General features: G+C 33.9%; 1 long non-coding RNA gene across 2 annotated transcripts in view; it reads right to left on the bottom strand.

Annotated features, from left to right (window-relative positions):
• Positions 1–19871, bottom strand: part of LOC116420629 — a 143296-nt gene that overhangs the window by 69901 nt on the left and 53524 nt on the right. For both annotated transcript variants that reach the window (XR_004231005.1, XR_004231006.1), the window contains one exon: positions 9818–9945. This is a non-coding gene — a long non-coding RNA (uncharacterized LOC116420629). The remainder of the gene's footprint in view (positions 1–9817; positions 9946–19871) is intronic.

The raw sequence follows: 19871 nt of genomic DNA on the forward strand, positions 1-19871 counted from the left end.
GATTAATAGAAATATTTTTAATTCCTATACACAAAACATTTGTATATTCCTCTGGATTTTTTAAGGGATTATAATTATAGCTATGACCAACTTTTGATTAAAAGCCTTTATATTCTTTCTACTTTGTTAAGCTGCCTCTTTCCTAGATGCTACAAAAAAGATCAGCATGGTAAAGGAAAATGAAGAAAAGTCCAGCAAATTTGTAAATTAGGTGGATCCTGACTCTCCTGGCACTCCAAATTTTAAAACCTCTTCAAAAGAAATAAGTAAACCCCAATAACTATATCATTGTTTTCTTGTAAGAATGGTGCAGTCAAGCTTAAGGCACTTGCACTTTCTTCAATTACTAGGCTGGTTCTCTTTCTGTCTTTATTTTCCTCATTTCAGGTAAAAATATTCTCCAATTTTACAAGTCCCCTCATACCCATCTATGCTTAGCTAGCACTTCTAATCAGAATCTGATTCTAAAGAGATCCAATTTAATCTAAAGTTTTTGGACGGCCTCATTTAATTTTATACTCTAGTTTATTAGTCAGGTCTTTTTCTTGGGCCCTTTTATTTGAGTCCCCACCTTGTTTCCCTGTCTGGTATTCTAGTTCAAGGACTGTTGTCAGACTCCGATCCCCTCATTCTCCCAGACTCTAGAGTTTTATCTCTAATTCTTGTGTCTTTATTACAATGCTATACACATGGTAATGTTTAATAACTTACCGCAGTGGGTCCATCAGACATTTAATTCTCAGTCATCTTGCACCTGGCAGGAGCTACCATAGATTCAAGTCTATTTCTAGCATCATCTTGAGCTTCACAGTTCTCCAAATACCATTTCATAAATTTGCCTTATTATTAAATGTTATCCCAAAAGGGTCTGTCAACTCAAACAATGTAAAACATCATACTTAGTTTAAAATATAAATATGCCTTGTATAGTAAAATATCAAACAGAAAAGATTTGTTTTTTTTTTAAGATAAAGAAGAAATCCGAAATAAAGGGGCAATCATATTCTATATTTGGCATCATAAAGAGAAAAGGCAGGAATGTCCAAATATTCTGCCAGTTTTTACTAGATATAGCTATTTAGGAACTGAAGTTAGTTGTTGGCTTACTCAGCTTTTCCAATGAAATATCATGGTAGATTCTCAATATGGCAGAGGATAGGAACAGACTGACCATTGTATTCTAAAAACTCGATTGAGTAACTCTAAACCATGGGGGAATCTAATCCACAGAATTTTCACAGCTTCCTGTATAGAAGAGCAGGAGAAACACACTCTGTAAGTAGATTCAAAGTTTTCCATGCAAAGGCAAATATGCAAAGATTTTTCTCTACCATTCATCTTTCCTTGTCTGTTCCTAGGTCACCAAGAAGAAAGGTGGGAGAAAGGGAAAACAGAAGGAGAAGAAGAAAAGAAAAATAGAACAGGATGAAAGGGAGGGAAAATGGGGAGAGACACAGACATAGAGAAAGGCAAGGAGACAAGAGACTGAGATAGGCAAAGACAGCGGACTAAAAAGACACACTGAAAGACAGAGAAAGAAGAGGGAGGGGAGAAAGACAGGAAGGGAAAGGAAGAGTTCTTCATGACTTCAAGTTAAAACAAAAGGTTAAGCATGTAAGTGTGCACACGCGCGCACACACACACACACACACACACACACCATTATTTAGACCCAAACATTTAATAGTAAAAAAAAAAAAAAAAGAAGAAGATATGAAATCAAGTGGGGTTTGACTTTTGGAACTGTTCAATTGATGTCATTAAAATAGCAAAATTAGACTTATAATTATTCCCTTATGAACTCTGCTGTCTATTTGAAAATGAGAGCATTCATTTCTGTTCTCTAACGAACTTATTTTTGGGGGAAATAGATAGGATAGAGACAGTAAAAACTAACTTGCAGAATTCATGTGGGAAAAGAGAAGAAAATAAGTGTCAATAATGAATAATGCTCCTGCCAGTCAATATCACCAGCCTGGTTGACATCTTCACTCGGGATAAATCCTTACTTCCCAGTATCTACTTGCTATCCACTGCTTAGGATTCTAACATTTCATTAACATGCAAATGTGTGACATTTATATGGTTTAAGTGGTACTGCATATTTTTAAAAAGTCATCCTCTACCATTTTAGGATCACATTTATTGCCAATGAACCTAAATACTAACTCACACCATATGGAGATGTAAACAACACACGGCAAAGGTGTTTGGGTTTTATTCCATCTTATTGTTTTGACATTTTCAATCATTCTCTGTGGCCTCATCAGTGAGGAAGTTTCTGCTTTCACTAGTCCTCCATAGTCACCAAATTTTTCCTGAGGATGATGAGAAAAATCCCACCAACAAAGAAATAGTCAAGAATATACTGATTTTTAAAAATATGCCTTTTTAAAGTGATATTGTAGGATAGCAGTGGAGTTAGTGTTGGCAAAAAGACACTAAACTGTACTCCAGAGACCAGGTTCTAGTTGGGCTTTGCTCTTATCTCCCACATTTGTATAATGAGAGAACTGAACTAATCAATCTATTGATAGATAAATATTTATAAAACTCACGTGTGCCAGGTAGCCTATTGCTCTGGCTTTAATTATCCAAAGTTTCTTCCTGAAACAAAGGCCCATCTTTTTTTATGTCAGTATCTCGTTAAAATGTGCAGTGGAGATATAAATGCAAGAGTAAGACAGTACCTAACCTCCTCCCCTCATAGGGATGATGCTACAAATTCAGAGATAAATAATAATAAAAATAGCTCACATTTATTTAGATTTACAAATGCTTTGCAAATATCTCATTTTATCCTCACAACAATCTTGGGAGGTAGGTAATACTATTATCCACATTTTATATATGAGGAAACCAAGACACACAGCATTTACGTGACTCTCCCAAGGTCACAGTGAACAAGTGTCTGAGGCAGTATTTGAACTCAGGACTTCCTGACTCTAGACTTAGTGCTTTAGGCATTGTCAAACATGCACACATAATCCTATGTGTGTGTATGTGTACAAAATCCTTGCACACAACATATGCACACATACATATGTGTGAGTATGTATACTCAAAATAAATTCAAAAAGTTTTCTGTTTTGACACAAAATGATCTATCTCAAATTCTACTTAATCATTTTCAACCCATTTCTCACATTGAGTTTTTTTTTCTCTAGTCAGAGGACTCAGAGTCTGTTAGACTAAGGCAATAGCATCCTAATTAGTCTCCTTAATTCCATCGTGTTCCCTCTCCAATCTAACCTTCACACACCTAACAAATTGTTATTCCTAAAATATATGTGACCATGTCATTTGCTTATTTAAGACTCTCCAGTAGTTCTCAACTTCTCTCCAGGATAAAAGAAAAACTCTTTTGTTTACAATTTACAATTCTTCCTGTCTGATAGTAGTCCATTATATCAGCCTCCTTATATGTTATTCTCCTTCACACATGCAACATTCCAGCTAAACTAGGATACTTGTTTTTCCATCCACATGGCATTCAGTCTCCTATCTCCAACTCTTTTCTAGAATGCACACACTCCTCACCTATGTTATTTTAGACTCTGGAGCTTCTTTTAAGACTTAGCTCAAGCTCCACTTACTTCATGAGAATTATCATAATTCATCTAGTTACTAGGGCTCTCCCCTGAGGACTACTTCATATTTTTAAAATTTATTACCTATTTTCATGTTGTTTCCCCCCCCCCAAAAAATGTAAGTAGCTATTTTGATTTTGTCTTTGTATGTCCCAACCACATTAGGTACTCAATTATTTATTCAATGAACATTTAATTAATTGTAGCATATTTCATGTTTCTCTATAGAAGCTACTTTCACTACTCCTCCAGAGTCAAAATTCATTCTGAGGATAATGAAGAAAATCCCACCTTTTACTTTACCAACAACAAAAAAAACCCAGCAAAACTATATTGAAGTTTGAACTCCAAAAACAGGTGTTACAACTCCAGTGTAGAAGTAATAATAATAATTGCTATTATTATTTACACAGATTTTACCTTTTAAAGAACTGAAGCATATTTTTCCTATTTAGCTAGTTAGAAATATATTCCTTTCCTAATCAGAGTATTAGGGCACCAAGGTGGCACAAAGAATAGAATACCAGCCCTGGAGTCAGGAGGATCTGAATTCAAATACAGCCTCAGACACTTAAAACACTTAATAGTTGTATGACCCTGGACAAGTCACTTAACACTAAATGTCTTACCTAAATAAAACACAACATAAAAGACCTAGAACTAAAAGGGAACTCAGAGACAATTCATTTAAATACCCTCATTTGACAAATAAGGAAACTGAGACCTATGGAGGTTTTCCATGAACTTGCTCAAGATTATACAAGCAGTAAGTGTCAGGGCCAGTATTTGGAACTGACCCAGACACTGTGACCCTAAAACCTTTGTTTCTTCTACTATATCAAGCCCTCTCATACTTAAAACCCCACATAAGAAAACTAAAATTCCCCAGATATTAAGTGAGTTCTTCATCAAGGTCACATTGCTAATAGAAGTACTAGAATAGATTTATCAACTAATAAATATTAAGTTTTAAATATATATATATATATATATATATATATATATATATAAAGTAAGTGTTGTTATTTCCATATAACATATTAAGTCACTGGGAAACAAAATCAAAGGCATGTACATAGCTCTTCAGCTTAGATCAATAAACGATAAGACCTGAAAGTGCAGCTCACAAGGTGGAAGGCATACTATATTTGGAAGGTGAGAATTGACTGTCATTAATACCTATGTAACTTTGGTAAAGTTGGCTCTCCACTCTGAACCTCAGTTATCTCACTCGTAAAATGAAGGGCCTGGATTGATCTCCACTAACATCTCTTCCAGATCTAAGATTTGGATCCTTCTCTGAGTACCCAGACTGTTTTGGTTTTGTTTCTTGTAATGTGTCTCTGATCAAAGTAGCTGTGTTAGAAATTGAACTTTTCACCCCCAGTTCAGTTATGGCTTAATAGAAGCAAGATCAGAAAATTGAAGGAGGAAATGAGATGCAACTTGCAAAAAGGTATAAAAGAATCTGGAAAAAATGCTTAAAACACATCAGAAGAGAACATAAAAGAAAATGTGGTCCCTCTATTAGTTATGGAAGGAAAATTGGGTAATCAGTGTCATCAAAGAGGCAGAATTAGTTAATAGTCACACAGACATACACACCATCACTTTTATCCAAAATAAACTCAGGATTCAAGATATGGCAACCGTATGTATGTATATGACTTTATAACTCTTTTTGTATTTACACTTGACATTTTATTATAATTACTTATACTCAAATACATGTTGTACATCCCTCCTCTACCTTACTAGACAATAAGTTCTAAGGAAAAGAGCCCTGTCTTATTTTTATTATTATCCTCTACTTCTCAACATCATAGCAGGTATCCAAGATATGATTTTTGAAATGAAAAAAGATTTTTTTCTCTGGTACCTGTGATAATTCTGGTATATTTCTGTTTTTGGAAGAAAGAAAAAATAAAAGCTCTTCCAAGGTCCTTCCACAGCCATGGAAGCTACGGAAGGCCAACATACATTTATTTTTCTTCTGTTATTGCCCCATTTTGGTTTTGCTTATTATTTTCTGTTTCATCATTTCTTTCTTAGGTTATTGCTCCAGTGCAGGGACAACCTCTAGCTTACCAGCAAAGACCATGAAAAGAAGTAGAGATACCATTTAGGTTCAGACTGAATACCAGGAAGAAAAGTTACCATCTGACTTAAAATTCTATTTTGAGGAATGAGAAAATTTTAACTAAACTGTATCATAGATTTATTAAGCAAATAACATTTTACTCTTTATGCCTAAAAGGTTCATGAAACTGAAAGCCCTGTCCCCTGACTGACTCTCCAAATAATCACTCAATTAAAAATATTTATTAGCATTTCCTATGTGTCAGATACTGAGCTAAATGCTGGGAATACAAAGTAACAGAAACAATCTCTGCCCTCAAATAACTCATTAATTGGACAGGCAACATATAAACAGCATCTGAATTGAATTTTGAAAGAAGCCAAGGATATAAGGAAGTGAGAGAGAAGAAACATTCTAGGTATGATATATGGCCAGAACAAAGAAAGGAGGTGATTCAATAAGGCCAGTTTGACTGGACTATATAGTATCTGATGGAAAATAAAATATGAGAAGACACTAAGGTAGGAAAGAGCCAGAAAATAAACTTTATATTTGATCTTGAATCAATAAGGAGTCGCTGGTAATTATTAAGAAAGTGAATTACATGGTCATACACGTACTTTAAGACACCTTCTCTAGCAGCCAACTATAGGATACATTGAAATGATGAGGGATTTGATGTAGGAACAATACTCAGAAAGCTTTTTTCAGTAATCTAAAACATATCCCATGCAAAAACAAAGTGATGGGAGGTGGACTGTCTGTGAAGAACACAATAAAAGCCAATTTTGGTGAATGGATCCCAAAATATGGAGGGGGAATGGTATTAATGTTTCATAAGATTAGAAAGATAAGTTAAGGTCACTTTGTCTGTGGATTCAAAAGCTATAGGGAGTTTATGTTTAATCATAGAAGAAATAGGTCACAGAATTGAATAGGGGACTCACAAGATCAAACTGGGTTTAAGCAAATATAATCTTATTATAGTGATGGCCCCCATTGAGGTTAGACACATGACTTTGTAATATACTCAGTCATGTTGACTGTAAAATTTTCTCTTACTGGTTCCATGGTTCCTGAGTAGAAGTAGAGGATATAGATGATGACACAAGAAAAGAGTAATAATAAAACAAGGGACCAAAGGATTCAAAAGCAAAGGAGAGGAGAGAATACAGTTGAAATGGATAATATTTGGGTTGAAATTTGATAATGAAAGAAAGCAAAGTCAATATAGGTTTCTAAGAAAAGAAAAAGAGAAAAAAAATTAAAGATGGTTCTTACTCTACCTCCTTTTTTTTTGCACTTGGCTACCCTTCCTCCCTGAAATATTTCTTTACTTTCTCCTTCTGACACCCCTGGCATCTCTTCTGAAGAGAAGAAAGATTAAAGGTCTCCATGAGGGAGAAGAGCAGATTTAGAAATGAGATTTGAGGAAAGGTGAAATGATAAAGAGATTTGCCAGGAGAGTCAATGATAATGATCACCAGGATCTAAGTTAGAAACCAAATTTGTATATCATGAACCTCAAAGGAGGAAAGTTTGCTGTGTGAAGGTGTGGGAGAATGAGTTTTGAAGTGTCAATGGAAAGGAAGCAATATTTCAACTGTTCTATCATGACAGGGTTAAGGTAGAAGAGAAAGTACAGCAGTGCACCAGAATACCCAGGGAAAGTATGGTTGTCAAGAAGGAGCTAAAAGATGGAAGGAAAGAGAAAGAAAAATGTATGGTATGAAAATGTTTGTTAATTTTAGATTCAAACTTCCAGAATAAACCCTGAATGGGCCAGACAGATTTAGAGATGCTCATAAGGGGAATAGAGTTGAGATGAACAAGGAAAGGGGAGCCAATAGACAGGGTAAAGGGAAAGGATTTGTTCATCAGCAAACAGGAGTTTTGTACCCCTGGAGTAGGGAAAATAAAAGGGAGTGGGAGCATATTAATGATAACATTTTCTCCCTTCAAACATCCACATCAAAACTTTTCCTCGATATTCATTCCTGGCTATAATCCAAAGATACAGTTTAGTTACTAAACTTGAATAAAAATCTAACTATGAAAAAAATGCAAGTAGGGTTCCAAGTTACAACATGTGAACTCTAAAGTGGGAAAAAAATAGGAGAACAGCATCTGCCAAATTCATTTTGGCCATATTAGACATTATCTCACTGATCTGAATCCAACTTACATTTGTTTTCCTTCTGCTCTTTCCTCCCCCATTTCCGTCTCATTTCAGAAGGCTATCCAAAACACAGAGAATAGGGTTTCCTAGAATTTGCTGGAAATATCATTTAAGGAATGACCATCTAACTCAAGTATAGCACTATTTAAGAAAAACTGAAGAACAGAACACAAAAGTCCTTATGTAATCACAAAGAAAAAAAGTTTTAACCTTAATTCAATACCGCAAAAGAAGTATGAATCAGTGGAAGGAGTATTGGTCTTGGTGTCAAAAAACTTGATTCTAGCCCCAGAGTCGCCAGTTACTTGATCTGGGAATCTATTAGACAAGTCTATTATACTCTATCGGTCTCAGTTTTATTATCAATAAAGTGAAGGGATGAACTGAGGACCTAAGATTGCCTAGTTACTTCACTAGGTTGGGTATCAGATCACAGTTTTTGACAGGCTCAAGCCACAAAGACCATCTACTAAATTGGGGAAGAACTGAAGCCTGTATTAATGATATTATGGATATTCAGTATCAAAATATCATGGATATTCTAAAGTTGAGAAGTATCTGATCTTCAGTCCTGCATGAAATCAAGAATTGTCTGTGCCATGCGAACCCATTACTAGCCACTAGGTAAAGGCCAAGTTGAGTTCCATATGTGAAACTGAAATGAAATTACATGTACCCTGTGAACTCCCCCTCCCCAAAAGAATGCTTGATCAAATGAAAGAATCTAAAGACTAAATTAGCACTAAAATATAGAAGATAAGAATTAGAACTGAGGGAGAAAAAATCTGGAACTGGAACAAAATAAAGTTCATGGAATTTCTTAGTCATATTGAATTTTAAAAATCAGTCCAACCTGTGGCTTTTGACTTATAAAATCAGCTGAATCCATAATGCTCTGTAAAAACTGATAGCATGGACAATAGTAGTTTTTCATAATGTAGCAAATCAATTTTTAAGCAATTCTTCAGATGTTTTCCTCCAAAGTCGTGATCTGGCATGGGTTATTATAACTAATATTTGACCTGTTTTGGTTTTAAAACCCTCTTTTGAAGTCCTACTCTGAAGGATCATAGATTTTAAACTAGAAGAGGCCTTTTATGTCTTCTAGACTGACACCTTCCACTTTATAATTGAAGAAAAAGAGACCCAGAGGAATTGTCATTTCTCCAAAGTTGCAAAGCCAGTATTAATTACTGAGATAGACAAATAATCTGCGACCTTCATTTGTACAATAGTTTTACTCTCTTTAAGATATCTATCAGTATAGCAGAGTGGAAAGGTTAATAGATTGGAGTTGGAGGTCACATTTCAAATTTAAGTTCTGCCTGGTGCTATCTATGTGATCTTGAATAAATCATTTAATTTTTTTGTGTTTCATTTTCCTTAGCTATCAAATGAGAGGACTGAACCAGAAGACTGCTAGATATAGATGGACATGCATAGAATATGGGTGGTCTCCAGGGTCTGTAAGCCTGTGACAGATATTACCCTTATTTCTTCTTCATTTTCTACTCAAGAGAAGTCAATGGTAATATTTGCTATAGAGTGTGTGGAGGAGCATACCCTTCTTACCTTTGGTCAACTTGACAAGTATCTATTGAGCCTTTACTATTTGCCAAGCACAATACTAAGCAATGGAAATAAAAAGAAAATCAGTATCTGCCCTCAAGAAGCTCACAATTTAATGGTGCAGAAAATATGTAAAATCAAGAAACATGTTGGCTTATGTTTCTAAAATATCTTATGACTACATCTATAATCCTATAATTAATATACTTCCATCTGTGTAAAATAAATGTCATGAAATTTTGTCATTAATATCCAAAAGAACAGAAAAAAAATCCAAAGGTCAGCATAATAAATACAGTAGATAATCAGCCATCTCAAAGTAACTCTGCTCTTTTTTCCCCTTTACATACTTGTATTTTCCTTTCCATAAAGACCGAATATATTCCTTTCTGAACTTACCATAGCCAGTGCTACTTGACAGATTTTCTCCTCTTTCATTTGTACTCCTTCATAACAGTTTAATATCAAAGATAAATTTTCTTCTAGAGAGAGCAATGGAGCAATTTCTTTCAGCAGATGAATTTTGCCTGTAAACAAAGATCAACTGTTTTAGATCTCTCATGTCAAAGAAAAGCAACCATGAAGCTCTTCTTCTATCACAAAATATTTCAATAAAAATAATATCAAAATACAAAAAAAAAAAGACAGCAAAACTAACTACATTCTTTGTTCATTCAAGAAAGTAGTTGTGAATAGTCATATTATAATTACTCAACATCATTAGCAGGTATGTAGTGAAATAGAAAAGAATCTGTACAGAGAAATAGACCTGGATTTTAGTCTCATTTCCATCAGTAATTGGTTTTGTGACTTTGTGGAAATCAGTTGATTTCTAATTGCTTCAGTATTCTCACATTAAAAGACTAGAGGGTTTTATACTAAGTGATCTCTTTGAGTCCTAAAATCCTGTAATTGTTCAATCTGACTTTTTATGATTAGAATCCTTTTTAAAAATCATTTCAATTTTCTCTTTTAAAAAAATTCAAAAATAAATGAAAAATCCAAACTTACAAAATGATAATTTAGAAAGAAATAATTTACTTCATAATAGAACAGTTCACTAAACAAATCAGTTTTCGTTGGTTTTCTTTACACAATAAGCTTCTCAGGTGAAATTAAAAACACATTACTGTATAAGCATTTGTTCTCTATCGATCTATTGCATAAAGATGTAATGTTTCATGTTCTATATGTTCAATAAATTTTCTCCTTTCTTCTTATATCCTAGTCATTCTTCAAAAGCATTCCAAGATTCATTTCTTTTCTGCCATGACAAGTCCATGTTAGTTGTTCTCAAAATTTTGGCATTTAACTCTGACGTTTGCATAAAAGTAGTCTTTCTTTTATGTGTTGGAAAATACATATGGTACTATATTTGCCAAGAATATATGATATTGAAGAAAGATAGGATCAGGGATAGTTGTTCTCTTGACCTGAAGTGATAGGGAATAGGCATTTAAGTAACAAATGTATTAGAAGATAGGCAGAAACCTAATTTTCTAGGAAGTACTAGTATCTATTGGACTCAGTGTATAACTAATAACTTCAGATTTGAAAATGAACAAAAACCTTAATTTTTGCTCATTTAATATATATGTATCTATGCATGCATGTATGTCTGTATTTGTACAGGCATATACACACTTACGGAGAGTCAACATTTTAATAAGACACATTCCAAGGCTTCATGGAACTAAAACTATTGAAAGGGGATGAGACAAAATATATTAAACTAACACAGAGTATAACATGGTAAATAAAACAAAATAAAACAAAAAATTTCAAGGGGGAAGGGCATTAATCATAGAAGATATTCAGGGAAATTTTCATGGATGAGGTAGAATTTTTGTTGGGTTTTAGACTGGTTAGAATGGGTTAGAATTCAAAAATAAAAAGGAGTAAGGACTTCCAGATATAAAAAGAGAATAATAAAAAGTGGAAGGAGCAAGGAACATAGCATAATCCAGTTTTATTAAGGCACAGAAATCTTAGAGGAGAATTATACAAAGTAATTCAGAAAAGATAGAAAAGGTATTATGCTATGGGGAGCCTTGAATTTAAGCAGAGAAATTCTAAGATTTACTAGATATTTACTTGGGAGACACAAAAATTTATGAATGTATCAATTTTTTCCCTCATACCAGAATTGTGCTGCTATTCATTTTGAAATAAACGACAATTAGCTTGAGATCCTGACAGTAAAATACCATGTTTGAAGTGAACATTTAGAAGGACTAGGCCTAGGTATTTACTAAAATAATGAAAAAAGGACATGTGCTTCATTCTAGAACTCAATCAGACTTGGCTATAGGCTACTTTATTATAGATATAGGAATGGATTCAAGATGAAACAGAATCTCAAAGGGACAACAATTGTAAAGACCTTTAGGACAGAGCCAAGCAAAGCATCTGCAAGGATTCATTATTTTTTAAAAAAAAAGATAATAATAGATTTTCAAAATATTTGTAGATATGTTTATAGATGGTCTAATTACTGGGATCTCTAACATCCTGTCCCCCTTCTCTAGCACCTCATTATAATTAGCACTGTGTAGTGATAAGAACATTGGATAAAGAGCCAAGGGACCTGAGCTTATCTCCAGGCTCTGACTCTTAGCACCTGCCTCCCTAAGCTTCAGTTTCTGAATCTGCAAAATACAAAATACTGGGAATAGACTAGTCTGGGATTAGCAAAATATTCCCTGCCTGCATGGTTTTGTAAAGATCAGAAGCTAAGGATGTATTTTACATTTTAACATACAATGTAAAAACCCTTCTTAGTCTCTGGGACCTACAGAAGCAGGCTACAGGCCAAAGTTGACCTTTAGGCCCAGCCTTGGTTTGATGACCCCCTGGACTAGATGGTCTCTAAGCTCCTCCCAGCCTATGAATCACTCTGGGACCAGAGGGAACTTCATAAGATTAAGAATCATTTCATATTTTTAACTGTTTCATACATTCCTGCATATGAAAATGTACTTCAGGGAAAATTTCATGGATTATTATAAATGAAGATCATTCCAGTATAGGTCTACTATCCAATTATTAATGTGTATAAACATTTTCCTTTTCTCAAATGATTTTGTTGGGAACCAAGATATACTCTTGTCAGAATATTAAATGAATCCAAGTTAATTTCACATTTTCAAACTAGAAGAGTAAGATACAATTTGGAAGCTTAAAAGCTTTTAATGTTGTTCTCATTTTAATAAACTCATTATCCAATATGATCAGAGAAACTGTTATTTGATTAAGCATATATTCTTAATAAAGGATTACTTACATATATATGCACATATATCATATAGAGATGAGCAGTCTTTGAAGGACCAAACAACAATTAAATATATAACACAACAAATATAATGAATATTAACTTTTTTTGGATGGTTCCAAACATTGTTTGATTCAGGACATTATAAATATCCTTTATTTGTAGTGTACATGGAAGAAATTCCAGTAAACAGAAAATTAGTATGGAGAGGATTCCTAACAATATATTGAACTCTACTTAGATGGTTGAAGCATCTGTTTATTTAGCAAAACTTATAAGCACAGGGTTTATAACATGCAGGTTTTAATTAGATTTAAATTAATTGTAAATAATCTCTTAAATTGCAATTAACATAAAACTGCTAGGCTATAAGTATCATATAGGCAGGAACCAAGATCATTTTATTTCTAATCTCACATTCAGCATAATGCTTTGAATATGATAAATGATTAGTACATGATTCTTGAATAAATAAATGAAAATTAGAAGCAGTAAAATCCTTTTATTCAATAAATGTTACATCTGAACTGCAGTACCATATTTCCAACTATCTGCTGAAATATCTCCAATTGGAGAACTTTACTGATGTCTCAAACTCAAACCCAAAAGTGAGCTATCCTGTACTATCCTTGTCCTGATTCTTAACTTCCCTTTTCTTGTTTCTGGCTCTATGAATTTTGATCTTTGGACTAGTAGGTTTAGGACAAAAATGTCTAATAGAGAGTTGAAACAAGAGCAGAGAAATAGTAGCAGAGTACTTTAATATGTTAAAAGTTCCCAGATTTTGATAAACTAAATCATAGAAACTGAAAAACTTGATTGATATGATTACTAAGCCAATGTTAATAATCAATGAAAGATTGTAGGGATAAGTGTTGCAGTACCTGAGAAGACTTAGAGAATATATTCATCTGTGTGTGAGCAAGCATATACACACACCCATTGGGTTTATAAAATTAATCAATCAATCAATCAATAAAAATTTATTAAATGCCTACTGTGTTACAGGTACTATACTAATTACTCAGTTCTTTTTATATTTCTCCCAAGGAAAATTCCATCTTTTTAATACCAATATCCCAGTGATAATGTATGGATGTTATAAAACACTACAGTGTCCAATAACCTGAAATTGATGATCTCTTCAAAAGGCAATGAAGAAGTAAATATTGTGTTGCAGCATATTATAAATAGAAATTAGGCAGGACGAGTGATATGAAGGATGGCATCAAAGAATTAATATAAAAATAATAGTTAATATTTATACAGTTTTTACTATGTGCAAGATACTGTATCAAGAGCTTTACAATTACTCTCATTTTGTTTTCACGACCCGGGAAGATAGATCTCCTTTTTATCTATGAGGAAACTAAATCAGACAGAGTTTAAGTGACTTGCCCACACAGGATCACACAATTAGTAAGTGTGTGAAGTCAAATTTGAACTCAGGTCTTGATTTCAGGATCAGTGCAATCCACAGTACCAACAAGAAGATTCAAGGAAAGCCCTATTTGTTAGTTGTACTATTTGTGGTAAACTTAGTAGTAGTAGTAGTAGTAGTAGTAGTAGTAGTAGTAGTAGTAGTAGTAGTAGTAGTAGTAGTTGTTGTTGTTGTTGTAGTTAAAATAGCAGTAGCAATGGTGGCGGCAGCAGTGGCAGTGATAGTAATAATTGTTGTTATTATTGGATATGCACAAGAGTTGTGCAGAGTGGTTGGAAGTATGGAGAAGTTGCAATCTACATCACAGAAAGTAATAGCCATTTTGAGATGCTAGATCCACTTGAATATTGGAGTTATTTTACTCATGCATTCAGTGTGGAAATCTCAAATAATCACTGGCGTACATGTCTCTTCAGGTATCAGTGTAAATTTTTTTTTACTTGCCTCCTGCTTTTCCAATCCTGATTTTTCTATATTTAGCCTGAATATTATTTTCCTTTCTATTTTTTGAGTATCTTTAAAAAAAATTCTGGCCACTGTTCTTCTTCCTGAATACTTAAAAAAACAAAAACAACTAAAGAAAAAAGAATACAAAATCCTGAAATCAGTTAGGACTGCTAAAAAGTAGAAGAGAAACCAGTGTAAAAAGATAATATTTTTTTCCTAAAATAACAGGATTCAAGTTTGTATTTCCATTGAGGTATACAAGAAAGCAAACTTTTATAAAGATCTTACCTAATATATACTAAGTGGGCCATAATTTAATTACTTGGAACTCTATTTCTACTGATAATTGATATTCATGATGATTCTGGGTTACTGAAAGATTCACAATATTTTCTAAATAATCAAGGGAAGATTAAATTCTGTCCAGCATGATTTAAGAACTAAGCATTTTTTTCCTATTTTTCTGAAAATTGGTGATCCATAATGTGATAGAAATAACACCTTTCTCAAACAAGATATTTAATTAAATCTAACACCCCATTGTCTGACTAAGAAAGATAATAAAGATATTTATTACAGCTAACAATCACTAGCTCTTCATCTTTCTTCTAAGTAGTAAGCCATATTAAAACATTTGTTCCTATATTTTACTATGAAAATGTTTAATAACAATAGAAATATATTTGAAAGCATCTAATAATTTTCTTGGTTTTGTTCAGACTTGTGAAGCCCATTAGGCCCTATTAGTTTAGTTTATGGAATTCCCAGTGAAGAAACTTTTTTTTATCAATGCAGATCAGCAACTACCATGCAATTTCTCATTTTAGAGAGCTACCTGGGGCATGAAGAGTAAGTAATTTGCCCAGTGTCACACACAGGCATAAGATAAATTCAAATTATTTTAACTCCAAAGATGGTTTTCAATCCACTCTATCATACTGCTGAATAATTTTAATGAAATCACAAATATTCCAATAACTCAGTTTCCCCGAGTTCTTTAAATGATTCAGTCTGATATAATGGCTTTTGAGACCCTTTTCAAATCCAGAATTATGATCCTTTAACAAGTTGTTATGAAGATCATATAGATAATGCCATTATCTATGTTGAGGGACTTTGAAAAGCACAGAGTCCTATAGAAAAAGTTAGTGATTTTTTTTTTTTAAAGAGAATACAAGTCTTTCTCTGAAACTACCCATTTCATTACATATTTTTGGACATGGTCAGTAAAGAAATTTATTTGGCTTGACTATGCACATTTCTTACAAGGGTTTTGTTTTTCTTTTTTTTTTCTTTTCTTTTTTTTGGGGGAGGGGTGAAGGGATTTGGATGGAGAGAAAATAATTTTTTATTAACAAAAAACTAAAATTTGGTTAAAAATAAGTAAGTAGAAGAGATTTATTTCACACACTACCATGAAAAAGTTTCCTTTGGTCTTGTCCTTGTTTTCGGGTGGCATGAAATACATCTGTTATGGTTGATAAATTAAAATTAATAGTCTGACTTAAATTTGCAAAAGGCAATTAATTCAGGCTAGTACCTAAATCACCTCATTGTGTTTTGGAATTGGGTCTCATAATATATAAGATTATCTCAGCCACTAGTTACCTCACCCTTTTGTTCCAGGATATTACAGATGAGGGGATCATTTCACCCAAACATCTTAGGGGCAGTAAGAAGTCTTATATATAACATATGAGATTTGATACTTAGATACTGAGAAAAAAACAGGACCTAATTAAGGATGAAATTTCAGACTAGGAAAAAAAATTCAAGGAAATGAGTTAAGACTATGCAAAGGAAAAAAAAAACATAAAATATCCTTCAAAGGTTTAAGATGGATTAGGAAAAAATACGGAGGTCTCTGAGAAGACCAAAATGGTGGGTGGGTGGGTGGATCGATCTCTCTCTCTCTCTCTCTCTCTCTCTCTCTCTCTCTCTCTCTCTCTCTCTTTTTAAGTGCTTTCCTCCTGGCCATCTAAGCCTCATTTTATTACTTAAAGCTTAGGCTTTTAACTAGCTTGGATTTTTAAAGGGAAAAAATTCCAGAATTCAATGAAATACCAGGTGCATTGCAGCTTTCACTCTTGTTTTCAAAAACCTACTGTCACTCAGAAGCTTCAGTCTAGCCTGTCGAGCAGGAATTAAAATCGCTTTTAAAAGAAGCTTTGCATGGTTCATATGTCAGGCAGACATGAGCTGGATCAGCTGACAGAAGGGGCCAGAGATAAGGAGTCCAAAGGAGGTCAGAAGAAAACAGACCCCAGAAAGATGTGATTTTTTTAAAACTACTTTTCTGAGAACATACAACACAAATACACAACACACACAGAGATACAGTCCCCACACACATACAAACACAAGCACATTCACACACAGCCGTTCTCCTTTATGAGAATCAGTACAACATGGTACAGAGATGAAAGGGAGACTGGTCTCCCTTCCCCCCTCAGTTAATGATAGCACTGGATTCAGAAATTAAGCCCAGCAGGAAATAAACATCTAGCATAGATTTCAAAAGATCTCTCATATCTTTGTATTTTTTTAAAAAGCATTATTTTTAAAGACCTGCTTCCAGGCTTTTGATTTTTTTTTTAAGTCCAAAGGTATAAAGCCTGCATAGCAAATGCTATTTGATTTATTTTAAAAGAACGTAGCCAATATTAGTTGAAAATTGGTTGTAAATTGGGCCACTTAAGCCTCCATGGAAAAGAGCTGCAGAGACTTGGGATTAAAATTGCAGGAAGCCCAAAAAGAAAATTGAGGACTAGGAGATAATGACTGATGGGCCTGGCACGATTATCTCTGAGAATACTAAGTCTGTGAGACTGGGGGGGGGGGGGGGAAATTACATGGATGACCTTGAGAACAAGTCCAGACTAAAGAATGTCAGCTTGGTATAGTTTTCTGAAGGGATGGAAGTAAAGCAGGCTGAATTCTTCATTTCCAAATGGATTATGAAGATGTTTCTGATAAGCAGTTTTGACTTACATTTAGCATGCAAAGCTTTGCATCTCTAAGAAAAATAAGCCTCACACTGGTCCTAGCAAAATGTTCAACTCTTTAGTAGCCAAAATTCCAAAACTTAAAATAGACCTGGGGAAGTCCATAAGTTTGGAACATGGAAGATGGGTAATTGTAGCCAGCTGATTACAGGATGAAATCCAAAGCATAAACACCAGTCATTGTGGACCTGAGTTAAATAGACTCAATCTGGACTAACAAAATAACAAGGATTCTAGAAGAATCCTAGCCCCAACTCTTTCCTCACTTTAGGGCTATTAGTATAATGTGGAGTCAGGTGACCTGGGTATGAATCTCACCAGAGACATTTACAAGTATATAAACCCCTTATCTTCTCAGAACTTCAATTATTTCATCTGTCAAATGGGAATACAATTGTTTGTGGTACTTACCCAGATGGGATGAAAGCACTCTAGAAATGTTAAAACATCATTATGGTAGTGGGAGAGAGAACTGAGTCATCTGCTGAGATGCTTTGACTGTTCTTAAGTGTTCTCAAGATCCCTAGAAAACTAGGTCAGCACCCCAGTGCAAGTAAACCATGTGAAAGAAAGCTGATTGATCCCTAATAGGTCCCAGTCAAGTTTGTGGATGACTAACAGATAGCCTAGGGCCACCAAGTCCTGACTTAACAGTGTAGCCAAATGAAAATTCCGTTTTCTAAGTAGAGAAATCCAAATGTCTTTCTAGCTCTTTTCTTGTCCAACCAGCATCTTGCAGATTTCAGATTCTAGCTTCACCCAGAAAGTTGGGTTTTTTGAGCTATATCACTTTTTTATACTGATATTACTCCATGTTTAAATTATAATAAAACCATGCACCACATTAATGCAACGTGTCTAAATCACAGATTTATGCGTTACATATTCTAAACCTAACCAATAACATTATGATGGCCAAAGCCAAAATTGAAAAGATGCACCATGAACAGCATCTCTGAATGAAGCTGTCTAAAAGCCAGTTTGCTCTTGTCAGAATCAGCCAAATACATTAGCATACATTACAGCAGAATAACCCCCTGCCCTTAAGAAGCATTTATTTTAAATTCAGACTGCAATAGTTTTTGATTTATAGAAATATAGAAAGCAGCTGGGAAAATATTAATTTCTAGTGTTAACATGATGTTGTTACATTGACTTCTGATGAATTTTTCAAAGGGAGAAAAAATAAATTTGTATCTAATCCTTTACAGGATATTAAAATCCTGCAAGACTCAGCCAGGAATATTTTATTTTTACTAAAATTGCATATCTTCATAATATAATATATATAGATATATTAAACTACATGAAAATTCTGTACCATAGTTTTAGTCCATAAATACCATGATATAGTCCAAAACTATAGGCTAACTTCAAAATAACCTTAATATCTTTAAGGATTTTTGATCATTTGGACTGTGTGGATTGATTTTTGTAATGTTTCTGCTTGGGGAGAAAGGGAGGGCTTCCTTGGTGAACAGAAGTGACTGTTTGTGCAATAGAATTGATTATCTGTTCAAGATGGCTTATACTGCAGGACAATAAAAAATTGCAGGTGGCTTTGGTTACAAGGGGAGCTATCAGTCATCCTGAACTATTGACACAAGTTTATGTACTCTAGCTTCAAATCAGTCTCTAAGGTTTCTGACTTAACCACAAAAATCTAAAAATTTAGAGGTCCACTTGAAAAATTAAACCAAAAGTCTTTTGCCCCAGTCTTAAACAATGAACAACTGCTTATTTAGGGCAAATGGGAAAGCAAAGAAAGGTTCAATGAGCTTCACCATACCTAAGTATAATAATATTTTATTATGAGGCTGGGAGAAAACAAAAGCAGTAGAGAACTATTTTCACATATCTGTTTTAAGAAAGATAAATTATTAACAACATATCACAAACAGTAATATGTTCAAAAATGAATTCAAAACAGGTAAAATCAATTTAAGAGCTAGTTCTGAAAAATTTCAGCTTCTAACAGCACTCTCACACCAGAGTAAATTATCAAATAACTAAGTGTGGGGCAGAAAATAATGTCCAGCCAATAGACTACTAAAATCCAGCCCATTAAAATTCATATAACTTTGTCCTAAGATAATTCAACTTGAAATGGATTGGTTAATTGTTCTTGATTATCTGATTGTGAACTTCTCTTCTTAAATATATATTATAAGATGTTCAACTGAGAAGGGGGGGAGAGACACAGAGACACAGAGAGAGAGAGACAGACAGACAGAGAGAGAGAGAGAGAGAGAGAGAGAGAGAGAGAGAGAGAGAGAGAGAGAGAAG

Source organism: Sarcophilus harrisii, chromosome 1 (genome assembly GCF_902635505.1).
Source record: "Sarcophilus harrisii chromosome 1, mSarHar1.11, whole genome shotgun sequence".
Classification (NCBI taxonomy): domain Eukaryota; kingdom Metazoa; phylum Chordata; class Mammalia; order Dasyuromorphia; family Dasyuridae; genus Sarcophilus; species Sarcophilus harrisii.